The sequence below is a fragment of the Bufo gargarizans genome, chromosome 9 (assembly GCF_014858855.1).
Source record: "Bufo gargarizans isolate SCDJY-AF-19 chromosome 9, ASM1485885v1, whole genome shotgun sequence".
NCBI lineage: Eukaryota > Metazoa > Chordata > Amphibia > Anura > Bufonidae > Bufo > Bufo gargarizans.
In genome coordinates, this window is record NC_058088.1 from 118602819 (window position 1) to 118616152 (window position 13334).

Genomic DNA, 13334 nt, shown 5'->3' on the forward strand with positions numbered 1-13334 from the left:
AGGGAGCCAGTGGTCGTGTCCCCTCACTATTATAGGGTTTTCAGGTGTCACACAGTCTTAGGTACGTGGGCATGCAATCGTCTACCATTTAGACCATTGCATGTGCATAGCAGTCAGGGAGAGCTCTTAGGGTTTTATAGGGCTCACCTCTATGCTCCTTAGTTTGGGATCAAGCCAGTCGGTCGTTTATTTCTAAGTTCCAGCTATCTGCAACTTCATCCGTGACATTATAAACCGCCATAACCGTCTTAAGCATGGATCCGATTTCAGCCTTTATTGACCGCATGCAAGGTCTTTCGCTGGAGGTAGCAGATCTCCGTAAAACTGTTTCAGTTTCAGGTGACCAGTTCTGCTGGCGTTTATGGCGTTTGTACCGAGCCTAAGATCTCACTTCCAGATATGTTCTCTGGGGATAGTGAGAATTTTGTTCGCTTTAGAGAGGCTTGCAAACTCCATATTCACCTACTTCCCCATTCCTCTGGTGACGAGGAGCAGAGGGTGGGGACCATCATCTCGCTGCTCAGGGATAACGCTCAGTCTTGGGCCTTTTCGCTGCCGGTGGAGGCACGGCCCCTCCGATCGGTGGATGAATTTTTTGTAGTCCTGGGGCAGATATATGATGACCCGGATCGTATTGCTCTGGCTGAATCTAAACTGCGTCTTTTATGCCAGGGTAAACAGTCCGCAGAGCTATATTGTGCTGAATTTCGGAGATGGGCAGCTGATACTGGTTGGAATAATGCTGCATTTGCTTTTGCATTTGCTTTTCATGAGAAACCAGCGTTGTTAGAGTCTGCCATGTCTCTAGCTGTTCGTATTGACAGGCGTCTTAGAGAGAGAGAGAGGAGACTACTCTTTCCTGTCATATTCAGCCCAAGGACAGTGGGGCTGTCCTATTTGCTACTATTGGCAATGTTGACGAGGAAATTGAAGGTTTGCCGTTTGCTTGTAGTTCATGTTTTCTCCTACCTGCCAGGGTGGCGCTAGACAGCAAGAACAGTTTGTGAGATTTTTGTAGATAGTTGTAGATAGTGGAGCAGCTGTCAATCTCATTGATAATCAATTTGCAACAACGCATGGTTTCCAGGTATGCACTTTGGAAAAGGATATACCTGTTTTTGCTATTGATTCCGCTCCACTTTCTCAAAGATCGTTAAAGGGCATAGTTCACAATATCCGTTTGAGTGTGGGTGACGCTCATGTTGAGGATATGTCATGTTTCGTCTTAAGCGGATTACCTACTCTAGTGTTGGAGCTACCCTGGCTCGCTAAACATAACCCCACCATTGATTGGCAAGCAAGGCAAATAAATGGTTGGAGTGAGTTTTGCTGAGAGCATTGCCTCACGGCGTCTCTTTCAGAGGTTTCTACCAAGACTGTACCATCTTTTCTCTCTGAATTTTCGGGTGTGTTTTCCGAGAGTGGTGTCCAGGAGTTGCCCCCTCAGCGGGAGTACGATTGCCCTATTAATCTCATCCCAGGCACCAAGCTGCCAAAATCACGATTTCACGGAAGGTGTGCAGGAAACTAGAAAACACAAAATGAATATACGACTGACTGGATCCAAAACTAAGGAACAAAAAGGGAGAGCCCTGCATCAGACCTGGCTCTCTCCCTGACTGCTCAGCCTATGCGAAAATCCCAATGGTAGATGATCGCATATCCACGTACCTTGACTGTATAACACCTGAACACCCTATAATAGTGAGGGGACACGACCACCGGCTCCCTACACTAGATACGGAGGGAGTCAGGGTCACCTGGGATCCAGCAAACAGAAAAACACAAATAAATGAACAAAACTTATCTTGTAGAAGACTCAAAAGTAGGAACAGCATGCACACACTCCAGAAAGTTGTATAAACCGCAAAGTGATGCACTATGGGAAAAGGATTTAAAGGGATGCAATCAGTGCAACTACATGACAGCTGAGAGAGGCTAACGAGATGAGAAAATGAAAGCAAAACAAAGGAACCTCAAGGAGGAGGTTCTAGACGTCTGTCAGAGCTTCTCAGATGTCTGGTGGTGACACACGATTATACAATATCTCCCAACCTGAAAGAGTCGCTATGCGTACTTATGTCTCTGAGAGCCTGAGAAAGGGACACATCCGACCCTCGAAGTCACCTATTGCCGCTGTGGTTTTTTTTTGTTAAGAAAAAGATGCTTCTTTAAGGGTACTTTCACACTTGCGGCAGGATGGATCCGACAGGCTGTTCACTGTCGGATCCATCCTGCGGCTATTTCGCCGGACCGCCGCTCCGTCCCCATCGACTAAAATGGGGACGGGGCGGAGCTACGGCGGTGCACGGCGAAAGCCGCCGGACTAAAAAGCCTGACATGCAGTAATTTTAGTCCGGCGGCCTTTCGCCGTGCACCGCCGTGCTGCGCCGGGCTCCGCCCCGTCCCCATTATAGTCAATGGGGACGGAGCGGCGGTCCGGCTGCATGGCGAAATAGCCGCAGGACGGATACGACATGGTGACCAGCCTGTCGGATCCGTCCTGCTGCAAGTGTGAAAGTACCCTAAGACCTTGTCTGGATTTCAGGTAGTTGAACCGTATCACGATTCGTGACCGATATCCGCTTCCTCTGATCCCGGACCTGTTTGGGGCTAAAGTTTTTTCTAAGTTGGATTTAAGAGGGGCATACAACCTAGTCAGGGTCAGGGAAGGGGAGAATGGAATACGGCCTTCAATACCCCTGAGGGTCATTTCGAGAATTTGGTTATGCCCTTTGGTTTGATGAATGCTCCGGCCTTCTTCCAACATTTTGTGAACAGCATTTTTTATCATGTAATGGGGAAATTTGTACTGGTGTATCTAGATGAGAATCTGAAGGCGCTGATGCGGTTTTTGGGTTTTGCCAATTATTACAGAAAGTTCATATTGAATTATTCCTCTGTTGTTAAGCCACTCACTGATATGACTAAAAAGGGGGTGGCTTTTTCCTCGTGGTCGGTAGATGCGCTTAAAGCCTTTCCTAGTGTTAAAGAGAGTTTTGCTTCTGCTCCCAGTGTGTGTCTGGCCCCAGACTGTACTATGGCCACTGGCTAGGCCTCCACTCATACCGTTACAGGGTGTCACTCACTCACAAATACCTTGCAGATAAAAACATTTATATTTAATATTTTTCTGTGATATAATCCCAGTTGCAAGCCAGTGTGTGGGTTAGGCCCACACAGACTGTACTGTGGCCACTGGCTAGGCCACCACTCATACCGTTACAGGGTGTCACTCACTCACAAATACCTGGCAGATAAAAAAAATTATATTTAATATTTTTCTATGATATAATCCCAGTTGCAAGCGAGTCTGTGTCAGGCCCACACAGACTGTACTGTGGCCACTGGCTAGGCCTCCACTCATACCGTTACAGGGTGTCACTCACTCACAAATACCTTGCAGATAAAAAAAATTATATTTAATATTTTTCTGTGATATAATCCAAGTTGCAAGCCAGTGTGTGTTTGGCCCACACAGACTGTACTGTGCCCATTGCCCACCACTTATATAGGGTGGCACAGTACCTTGCACGCATAGTACAAAAATAAATTACAGGCAGAGGCAGGCCACCCCAAAGGGGCCGTCGTGGTGCTGTGATTTCCACTGGCCCTGGAATAATGCCCAGTGTTCAGAGGCCACGTACCCTGAACCCAAAAAATTCAGAGAAAATAGTTGACTGGCTTACACAGGACACCCAATCTTCAACAGCTTCCGCTAAGAACCTTGACGCACCATCCTCTTCCAGCTCAGCTTTGGTCACCTGCTCTCAAGTTACCACTCTCCCGCCTGCCGCCACCACCACCACTACCACCACAGCCGCTTCACTTGATACCTCAGAAGAGTTATTTACACATCAGTTGGATGAAATTAGTGATGCGCAACGATTATTGCCAGAGGATGTAGATAACAGGGATATGTCTCAGTCAGGCAGCATTACACACATGGACGTACAGTGTGATGATGATGATGTTGTACCCGCTGCTGCTTACTTTGCTGAGGTGTCAGATACAAGTGAAGCGGTTGATGATGACGATGTGTCCGTGGATGCCACGTGGGTGCCTGCTCGAAGAGAAGAAGAGGGGGAAAGTTCAGAAGGGGAAACAGAGAGAAGGAGGAGACGAGTTGGAACCAGGGGGAGGTCGTCGCAAGGAGCTAGTGGCACAGTCAGACAGCATGTATCGGCACCCGGGGTCAGCCAGCCAGCACGCCAATCAACGCATGCTGTTGCCACCAACAGAATGCCGTCATTGCAAAGCTCAGCAGTGTGGCATTTTATGTGTGTGTCTACCTCTGATAACAGCAATGCCATTTGCAACCTGTGCCAAAAGAAACTGAGTCGTAGGAAGTCCAACACCCACCTCGGTACAACTGCTTTGCGAAGGCACATGATCTCACATCACAAACACCAATGGGATCAACACATGAGTACAAGCAGCACACAAACCCAAAGCCACCATCCTCCTCCTGGTCCAGCATCTTCAGCCACGTCAACCACTGCTGTCCTCCTTTCCCTCTCTCAACCACCCGCCACTCCGCCTCTCACCTTCAGTCACCCCCCTTGCCCGGCGTCTGACAGCTGGCTTGACGGAACTCTTAGCCCGCCAGCTTTTACCATACCAGCTGTTGGAGTCTGAGGCCTTCAAAAAATGTGTCGCTATTGGGACACCACAGTGGAAGGTACCCGGACGATTTTTTTTTTTTCAAAAAAGGCAATCCCAAACCTCTACTCAGTGATTGAAAAGGAAGTCATGGCATCTCTGGCATACAGTGTTGGGGCAAGGGTCCATCTGACCACTGATACCTGGTCTGCAAAGCACGGTCAGGGCAGGTATATCACCTACACTGCACATTGGGTCAACCTGCTGACGGCTGCCAAGCATGGAATGCGTGGCTCTGCAGCGGAGTTGGTGACACCGCCACGACTTGCAGGCAGGCCTACTGCCACCTCCTCTACTCCTCCTACTCCATCCTCTTCCATAACCTCCTCGGCTGAGTCCTCTTCTGCAGCGGCATCTGGCTGCACATCAACTGAATCCCCCCAGCTCCCCAGGGGCTATTCCACATCCCGGATACGACAGTGTCACGCTGTCTTGGGGTTGACTTGTCTGAAAGCAGAGAGCCACACCGGACCAGCACTCCTGTCTGCCCTGAACGCACAGGTGGATCAGTGGATGACCCCGCACCAACTGGAGATCGGCAAAGTGGTGTGTGACAATGGAAGCAATTTGTTGGCAGCATTGAATTTGGTCAAGTTGTCACATGTGCTGTGCATGGCACATGTGTTGAATCTCATCGTACAATGCTTTGTGTCTAAGTACCCAGGCTTACAGGACGTCCTCAAGCAGGCCAGGAAGGTGTGTGGCCATTTCAGGCGTTCCTACACGGCCATGGCGCACTTTTTAGACATTCAGCTCCGAAACAACATGCCAGTGAGGAGCTTGATTTGCGACAGCCCGACACGTTGGAATTCAATACTCCTAATGTTCGACCGCCTGCTCCAACAAGAAAAAGCCGTCAACTAGTATTTGTATGACCCGGGTGCTAGGACAGCCTCTGCGGAGCTGGGAATTTTTTTGCCACGTTACTGGACGCTCATGCGCAATGCCTGTAGGCTCATGCGTCCTTTTGAGGAGGTGACAAACCTAGTCAGTCGCACCGAAGGCACCATCAGCGACCTCATCCCATTTATTTTCTTCTTGGAGCGTGCCCTGCGAAGAGTGCTGGATCAGGCTGTAGATGAGCGTGAAGAGGAACAGTTGTGCTCACCATCACCACCAGAAACAGCCTTGTCATCATCGCTTGCCGAACCTGTGGCAACGCTGGAAGAGGAGTATGAGGAAGAGGAGTCCGAGGAGGAATGTGGCTTTGAGGAGGACGAAGACCAACCACAGCAGGCATCCCAGGGTGCTCAATGTTGTCACCTATCTGGGACCTGTGGTGTTGTACGTGGCTGGGGGGAAGAACAGACCGTCAATGACATCAGTGAGGAGGAGGAACGGGAAATGAGTAGCTCGGCATCCAACCTTGTGCAAATGGGGTCTTTCATGCTGTCATGTCTGTTGAGGGACCCTCGTATGAAAAGGATGAAGGAGAACGACCAATACTGAGTGGCCACGCTACTAGACCCCCGGTATAAGCAGAAAGTGGCGGAAATGTTACCAAATTGACGAAAGTCAGAAAGGATGCAGCAGTTCAAAACCAAACTAAAAAATATGCTTTACACAGCTTATAAGGGGGATGTCACAGCACAACGGGAATCTAACTGGGGAAGAGGTGAAAGTAATCCTCCTCCTCCTACCACGACCACGGCGGCAAGGACAGGACGCTTTACAGATGTGTTGTTGATAGAGGACATGCAGAGCTTTTTCAGTCCTACACATCGCCACAGCCCTTCGGGATCCAGCCTTAGAGAACGACTCGACCGACAGGTAGCAGACTACCTCGCCTTAACTGCAGATATCGACACTCTGAGGAGCGATGAACCCCTTGACTACTGGGTGTGCAGGCTTGACCTGTGGCCTGAGCTATCCCAGTTTGCGATAGAACTTCTGGCCTGCCCCGCTTCAAGTGTCCTGTCAGAAAGGACCTTCAGTGCAGCAGGAGGCATTCTCACTGACAAAAGAAGTCGCCTCGGTCAAAAAGTGTTGATTACCTCACCTTCATTAAGATGAATGAGGCATGGATCTCGAAGGGACTGACAGTGGGGGATACGTTTGACTAACAAAAGGCCTGATGACATGCCTTGACCTCAAAATGGTCCCCACGCTGCTGTATTTAATGTCTGCATACCGGATGACTTTTGTGAATTCTCCGCCACCAACTAGGGTTCAAGCCGCAATATTTTAGTCACCTTTCTGCCTGGAAAACATCAATTTTTCCGGCTGCTGCTACAGCAGCAACAATACCTAATTTTTTCAGGCATGTGTACATGCCTAATTTTTCTGGCCTCTGGTGCTGCACTGTGGCTGCAAAAACAAAACAAAAAAAAAAGGCACATACAGGTGTCAAATCCCCTTTGTGATCGGTACTTTGTTCTGGTGAAGGGGCTTGCGTATCACAATGAAGCGATCATCACCTCTATGAGTGTGTTGGCAGTGTTGCCACACCCCAGATGATAAGGCCGTTGCTTCATTATGATCAGACTAAAATCAGACTTTTTTTCTTAAGTTATATGGGTTTTTAATACATAAAATAAAAAAATCATAATAAAGTCTCTTAATAGTTTATTAGAAATAATGCAGACAGTTTAAAAAATCCCCAACAATTCCAATACAAAGCAAGTACAAAGCTCAGAACTAAATTATTCCAGGATGTCGTAATGTTTCGTTAATTCGACAATGGTTAATCAATTCAACACACTTCCCCGGATAGGGGACGTAACAGGGATTAAACTGATAGGAATAGTACTAGTTAAGACACATTGCTGTGTGTCACAGCACATTGCTCCGTGCACGCGCAGTGCCCCAAGTTGGGAGTAAGAGGACCAACCAAGCTGCTTTTTCCATCTCCCGATTCCTAAAATCAATTCAGTTTGGTGTATCAGAGTTTGGTCTGTCACTGTGAAGGCAGTCGAAGGTACCCGGCCTAAATTTTATTTCACAAAAGGCAATCCCTGATATGGGACATAACAGGGATTAAACTGATGAGAATAGTACTACAGAAAATACCACTCATATCGGGTGTGACAGTAAATTGCACAGCGCAGACGCAGTGACCGCGGCGTGGATTAAAACAAAGGGAAGGGAGCCAGCGTATTTTTAACCATCTCCCCGTTCGAAAAATCAATTCAATAAATGGACCCCAGATTGGGGATGTAACAGGGATTAAACTGATGAGAAGAGAACTATCGAAAATACCACTCATATCGGGTGGGACAGTAAATTGCACGGCGCAGACGCAGTGACCGTGGATTCAAACAAAAGGGGAGGGAGACAGCGTTTTTTTAACCATCTCCCCGTTCGAAAAATCAATTCAGTTCACCTTTCGGGACCCTTTGGGTTTGTACGTGGCGGGGTGGAGGAAGAAACCTTCAATGACATCAACAGGACATGGCTAGCTTGGTATCCAACCTTGTGCAAATAGGGAGTTTGCGGTTGGGCAAATGGACTGTTTGCGGTTGTTTGCGGTGCATTAAAAGAGGAGTTTGGTCTGTCAATGTCTGTGAAGCGGGCGTAACCCTTACACTACCTGATCGATACAACATCATACCTGATCGTATACACACACTGGATGTTTTAAACCACGTTGTTAAAAAAAAAATAGGATTGTTAGGTGATTTATGCCCTTTATGGATTAAAACCCCACTCTGCGTCAACTATGTAATTTTCCATGGGAGTTTTGCCATGGATCCCCCTCTATTTCAGTGTTGTTTGACAGTTGGCCTAAACTGTCCTCAGGGTTTAAACTGACGGTGTGGATGCCTGAAGGTGCCTAGTAAGCCCTCAAGTAATGGCTGTCTTGCTGATCCTTTGTCCTGAATAAATTGTAGTAATCCCGTGGATACTTGGCTGAATGCAGCCTGGACACTGGTCACCCCCGGAGGGGCGATCTATAGGAGTGGATTGCTCACCTCTAGGTAGAATAGTTGCAGGCTTGAAACCCTGGACTATGGAGCCAACAGGGACAGAGCAGAGAGGCTGTGAATAGGCCTCCCTCCAGCTATACAGCTATACAGCTACATGGCTGCTGCTTTCTGACTAAGCTCATGAGTGAACTGGACTGCTCTCAGCTCTGCTCTGCACTCAACTGGTCTGTCCTAGAATGAACTCTCAACTAAACTGCCTAACTAGGCCTGAGCTAAGATATATATATACTGACACTGCCCCATCTTGTGGAGGAACAAGTGTAGTGCATCCTAACTAGGCCTATGTAAAGGATCTTGCAGGTAAAAATGACAGTGAAATGGGAGAATATGGCATGAGATAAAATACTAAATACAGGCATATTACATAACATTTAAACAATAAAACTAGTTTGCGGTGCCCATGGTCACGTAGTGGGGCACTGCATGTTCACAGTGAGAAGGTTGTGGCGCTGCTGGAGCGCCGCTGCCTTCTCAAATAGCTGATCGGCGGGGTCCCGGGTGTTGGACCCCCGCCGATCAGGTGCGGATGATCTACCCAGAGGATAGATCATCGGTTTAAACAAACTGCAGAAGAGATGCTTTGAAAATTATTTTTCAGCTGTTCGGTGTCAGTGAAACACGGATGCAACACGGACAGCAAAAAACAGACACACAAACCCAACACGGATCCTTCACGTACAGCTTCACGGATGCATCACTTACTACCTTCTCACTGACTTGAGCATGGACTTGTGATTTGAGTTTAAAGCGTTGAAATCGCAGAGTGCGTCTGTGGTAGCCCCGTCCTGACCTCCCAGCATTGCTGGGGTCGTATAGCATTATATTGATTTATGATGCTATGTAGCCCTTACAGTTCTGGGATGTATTCTATAACACTAACAGCAGTAGACCGGCCTTTTAGAGACCGATCTTAATAAGGTCTTGCGCTGGCGGTGGATCCACTGGAGTAATATAGAGGAGCAGGCCTCTCCATAACTTTGGCGGATCCACTGCCGCTACTAAATGTAATCCAGCTTCCTAGCTGTCTGACAGACCATTTTCTACAACTAAAACAGGTTTAGAAAATGATAAATGAGATGGGCGTCCCGGCCTCTTCGCTTCCCTGCCCACACCACGCCTACCTTTTCACACCTGGTGTGGGAAAAAGTTGCAGATTGCTGTGCAAAGGAATCTGCGCCAGAAATATCCCTAATATAGGTGGATTTCTTTTTAATAAATTTACCCCTATGTGCGTTGAAGTTGCTTGTGTGAAACCAGCCTAGAGATAGCTGTCAGTCACTGATAACACCTCCGCCTGTACAGACAGCTGTCAGTCACTGATAACACCTCCGCCTGTACAGATAGCTGTCAGTCACTGATAACACCTCCGCCTGTACAGACAGCTGTCAGTCACTGATAACACCTCCGCCTGTACAGACAGCTGTCAGTCACTGATAACACCTCCGCCTGTACAGATAGCTGTCAGTCACTAATAACACCTCCGCCTGTACAGATAGCTGTCAGTCACTGATAACACCTCCGCCTGTACAAAGAGCTGTCAGTCACTGATAACACCTCCGCCTGTACAGAGAGCTGTCAGTCACTGATAACACCTCCGCCTGTACAGATAGCTGTCAGTCACTGATAACACCTCCGCCTGTACAGATAGCTGTCAGTCACTGATAACACCTCCGCCTGTACAGACAGCTGTCAGTCACTGATAACACCTCCGCCTGTACAGACAGCTGTCAGTCACTGATAACACCTCCGCCTGTACAGACAGCTGTCAGTCACTGATAACACATCCGCCTGTACAGAGAGCTGTCAGTCACTGATAACACCTCCGCCTGTACAGATAGCTGTCAGTCACTGATAACACCTCCGCCTGTACAGATAGCTGTCAGTCACTGATAACACCTCCGCCTGTACAGACAGCTGTCAGTCACTGATAACACCTCCGCCTGTAGAGATAGCTGTCAGTCACTGATAACACCTCTGCCTGTACAGATAGCTGTCAGTCACTGATAACACCTCTGCCTGTACAGATAGCTGTCAGTCACTGATAACACCTCTGCCTGTACAGATAGCTGTCAGTCACTGATAACACCTCCGCCTGTACAGATAGCTGTCAGTCTCTGATAACACCTCCGCCTGTACAGATAGCTGTCAGTCACTGATAACACATCCGCCTGTACAGATAGCTGTCAGTCACTGATAACACCTCCGCCTGTACAGACAGCTGTCAGTCACTGATAACACCTCCGCCTGTAGAGATAGCTGTCAGTCACTGATAACACCTCCGCCTGTACAGATAGCTGTCAGTCCCTGAAAACTCCTCTGCCTGTACAGACAGCTGTCAGTCACTGATAACACCTCTGCCTGTACAGACAGCTGTCAGTCACTGATAACACCTCCGCCTGTAGAGATAGCTGTCAGTCACTGATAACACCTCCGCCTGTACAGATAGCTGTCAGTCCCTGATAACACCTTCACCTGTACAGATAGCTGTCAGTCACTGATAACACCTCCGCCTGTACAGATAGCTGTCAGTCACTGATAACACCTCCGCCTGTACAGATAGCTGTCAGTCACTGATAACTCCTCTGTACAGATAGCTGTCAGTCACTGATAACACCTCCGCCTGTACAGATAGCTGTCAGTCCCTGATAACACCTCGGCCTGTACAGACAGCTGTCAGTCACTGATAACACCTCCGCCTGTACAGATAGCTGTCAGTCTCTGATAACACCTCTGCCTGTACAGATAGCTGTCAGTCACTGATAACACCTCCGCCTGTAGAGATAGCTGTCAGTCACTGATAACACCTCCGCCTGTACAGATAGCTGTCAGTCCCTGATAACACCTTCGCCTGTACAGACAGCTGTCAGTCACTGATAACACCTCCGCCTGTACAGATAGCTGTCAGTCACTGATAACACCTCCGCCTGTACAGATAGCTGTCAGTCACTGATAACACCTCCGCCTGTACAGACAGCTGTCAGTCACTGATAACACCTCCGCCTGTACAGATAGCTGTCAGTCACTAATAACACCTCCGCCTGTACAGATAGCTGTCAGTCACTGATAACACCTCCGCCTGTACAGATAGCTGTCAGTCACTGATAACACCTCCGCCTGTACAGATAGCTGTCAGTCACTGATAACACCTCCGCCTGTACAGATAGCTGTCAGTCCCTGATAACACCTTCGCCTGTACAGATAGCTGTCAGTCACTGATAACTCCTCTGTACAGATAGCTGTCAGTCACTGATAACACCTCCGCCTGTACAGATAGCTGTCAGTCCCTGATAACACCTCCGCCTGTACAGACAGCTGTCAGTCACTGATAACTCCTCTGTACAGATAGCTGTCAGTCACTGATAACACCTCCGCCTGTACAGATAGCTGTCAGTCACTGATAACACATCCGCCTGTACAGACAGCTGTCAGTCACTGATAACTTCTCTGCCTGTACAGATAGCTGTCAGTCACTGATGACACCTCCGCCTGTACAGATAGCTGTCAGTCCCTGATAACACCTTCGCCTGTACAGATAGCTGTCAGTCACTGATAACACCTCCGCCTGTACAGATAGCTGTCAGTCCCTGATAACACCTTCGCCTGTACAGATAGCTGTCAGTCACTGATAACACCTCCGCCTGTACAGATAGCTGTCAGTCACTGATAACACCTCCGCCTGTACAGATAGCTGTCAGTCACTGATAACTCCTCTGTACAGATAGCTGTCAGTCCCTGATAACACCTCCGCCTGTACAGACAGCTGTCAGTCACTGATAACTTCTCTGCCTGTACAGATAGCTGTCAGTCACTGATGACACCTCCGCCTGTACAGACAGCTGTCAGTCACTGATGACACCTCCGTCTGTACAGATAGCTGTCAGTCACTGATGACACCTCTGCCTGTACAGACAGCTGTTCACAGGGCTGCAGATATAAAGGTATAAATTACAGGTATTACTATATATTATCTGCTCAGCTCCTCCTGCTCTATACATGCTGCTGTCAGATTGCACTGCATTTTTTGGTGACAAGTCCTCTTTAAATTATTTTAGATTGCTTCAAAAATTCTGACTGAAAAATAAATGTAAGCCCCAGATGACATTTGTCCACAATCCAGTCAGAGGGTTGGTAAGAGATGGCGGCCGTTATCATCACTGCCCACCTAGTAACAGCACTGAGGATGATAGATCTGCAGCATGTCACTTTATCTTGTGTGTATCTGCAGAGGGTGAATCTGAGGCAGATCTGCTACATTTTCACAAAGAAATCCAGTTTAAGGGCTCATGCACATGAACGTATTTTGTTTCCATTTCCGCTCCATTAACTTCAATGGGTCTGCAAAAAAAAAAAAAGAAATGACTCTGCATGCATTCTGTTTCCGTATGTCCGCATGTCCATTCCACAAAAAAATATAACATGTCCTATTCTTGTCCGTTTTGTACAGGCATTGTTTCAACGGATTTGTAAAAAAAACAAACAAAAAAAAACAAAACGGATGCAATATGGATGTCATCCGTTTTTTGTTTCTTTTGCGGATCTGTGTTTTGCGTACCGCAAAATACATACGGTCGTGTGCATGATTCCTAACCCACATGATTTTACTGCTGAGGATTCGGCCTGGTACACTGCGGATTTGCTGCTGTGTGTGTGGCTGTATCCTAATTGTGTGGAGGCTGACCACTGAGTCTCTGACGTCTGCTGACACTGGATATATTCCTATCGCTAACGATCTGCTGTCGTGCTATA